Source organism: Solanum verrucosum, unplaced genomic scaffold, assembly GCF_900185275.1.
Source record: "Solanum verrucosum unplaced genomic scaffold, falcon-dt-bn FXZP01000006.1, whole genome shotgun sequence".
Taxonomy (NCBI): Eukaryota; Viridiplantae; Streptophyta; class Magnoliopsida; order Solanales; family Solanaceae; genus Solanum; species Solanum verrucosum.
Window position 1 is genome coordinate 174,225 of NW_026019841.1, and position 2,534 is coordinate 176,758.

The window sequence follows — 2,534 nt, forward strand, 5'->3', positions numbered from 1 at the left end:
TTTCGCGGACATTGTCATCGAGCATGAGTAAGATCACTATACTTCCTCTCTCTTTCCCTTTTCCTATTCGTCTCCATTTTACAGCTTGACACTAATTAAATATCAATCCAGTGCAGAAAATTTAGGACAATAATGATAATATTTTAGGGAGGCAAGATCTTATTGCCCTACAGGTGATAACAGTCAGCAGAATGGGAAAGATAATGATCAGACTCCTTCCAACAACAAATCAAAAGGTAAACCAAGCAAGAAAAAGAGAGAAGCAATTAAAAGAAGAAAACAAAAAGAGGTTGAGATACAGCATTCCAAAGTACAAGAAAGACAGATTCCTAGAAACAAGAACCAACAGCAACAGGATGACATCTCAAACCACATCAGAACAGAGCTAACTAGCACAAGTTACAACAAACTCACTCACAAAAATACAACAAAGTCTCTAACCTTCGAAGAAATCTAAAAGGGACAGCTTTAACTATGAGAATCAGTTTAAGTAATGAAAACTAAAACCATCTCTCACAACAACCATCACAGTTCAAAGCAATAAAACAACAGGGGGAAAAAGTACATAACTACAACACAAAATCACTAGAGTCCTCCTTCAACACAATACAACACTCATACAACTAAAAATATATATTAAAAAAATAGATATAGAAGCTGAAAGGAGACAATGAGTTACAAAAACAAAGTAAACTTTCAAAGATTCAAGATAGTAAAATAAGTTCAGAATTTCTTTACCAAGAACACCAACTCAACTAGAAGAAAAACAATATGCAGACTATTAACAGAAAATGTGAAATACAAAATACCTTTAGAAGAACCGAATCATGAGCTGACCCTGAAGAATGTGGAAGATTTGTGCCTCTTACAGCTTGTGCGCTACTTGCATCAATAGGTGAAGCAAGGTTAGATCCAACACACCCTGGTATATCTTGAAAATTCAATCCAGGGTTGTTTCGCAGCAATTGAATGAATAAATGTCGCATTTCTTGTCTCAATTCTTCCTTTAGATAAGTGATTTCATTGGCATGCTTTTGTTTTAGATTGTTAATTTATCATCTTTCTTCAAAGAACTTGTTGTCACTGATCTACCATAGCACCTAAGTCGACCAGGCTGCTCATTTCCAAACACTGCCCTAAATGCATCATCAGTTGTTTCCCCAGAATTTTGGCGATTCTGAAGTTCAGCCTGTTGAATAAAATTGGCATCCATAGTGAATTGTAAGTACTATTTCATTTCCATTCCTATGATAGCGATCAAGAACTAAAAAAATCTGACAACTTTTCCTAGCAAACAATTCAGCGACATCGACAAAGAATTGATATCTCCTCGCACTTGCACAAGAAGAAGAAGAAGAAGAAGAAGAAGAAGAAAAAGAAGAAGAAGAAGAAGAAGCACAAGAAGAAGAAGAAGAAGAAGAAGAATAAGAAGCACAAGAAGAAGCACAAGAAGAAGAAGAAGAAGAAGAAACACAAGAAGAAGAAGAAGACAAAGACATGCGTGATAAAATTCAATGGAGTCAAACTCCCCACAATATATAAATTTTAAGTCTGAATCAAATTCACTACTAATCCTCTTTAAAAAGCTTACTATTGCAACTTGGGTATCAGCCTGGATTTCCTTTCCCATCTTGGTACGAGTTGCAATAAACATTTCAGGCTTTGATGGTTCTTCGTTGTTATCTTTGGCTGCACGCTACAGATTATATAAAAAAAACAAAAAAAACATCAGTATGTTCTAATAAAGTACAAAAAAATGAAATTCAGATTTTTGAAGAAATGTCAGCTAAGTATTACCAATGCCACACATACTCTTGCAAAATTAATAGGTCTCATTCGATGCCTCCACTTTTGTTTTTTCCTGTTTTGAGAATTCATCTCGCATATGGCCTATTATTAAATAAAAAGAGATAATTGAATTGATAAATAAAAAAACAATAGATATGATGCAAAATATGTCGATGAGTAGAAATGCACTATTTTAGCCTTACTTGAACAGTTGGGTGTTTCCAATACTCGATCAACTGGTGGAATTGATTATCTGGAATGCCATCAGAACGTTTTGCTAGCATATCCTCAAGGGTACTATTTTTATCAAAAAATTTCTCTTTAATTGTTTGCTTGTGTCACCTCCAAGCATCCCGAAGACCAGTCATCACCCACTTCTTTCCTTCTACTGGAATTAGAAATTTGGACTATGCAAAATAAAATATATTTAGCTTCGGTAAGTAAAAACAAATAATAAAATATGCAATCTCAAGAGTGATTGTTCTTACATTGATAAATTCCCACATGCGCTTTTTAGTATCCTTGGCACCACATGCCAACTAGTGTACATCAAGCTGATGAATCTAGGATTCCTTGCAATTTTTCCTATAAAGTTACTTAATTGTGATACTATCTTATTAGTTGGTCCCACTGCTTGTCCTTTATCAAATGTCACCTCATTTCTCTCTTCCAAATTTCTTGCGTGAATATCCTTACATGTTGTTTGTCCTCGAACTTTTTTTGACTTCGATATTTCTAGATTGATG

At 34.5% G+C, this 2,534-nt stretch overlaps 1 pseudogene; it reads right to left on the bottom strand.

The window, feature by feature from the left end:
• Positions 1-266: 266 nt before the first annotated feature.
• LOC125816082 (uncharacterized) lies at positions 267-1,878 on the bottom strand (annotated as a pseudogene).
• Between the last annotated feature and the right edge of the window lie 656 nt (positions 1,879-2,534).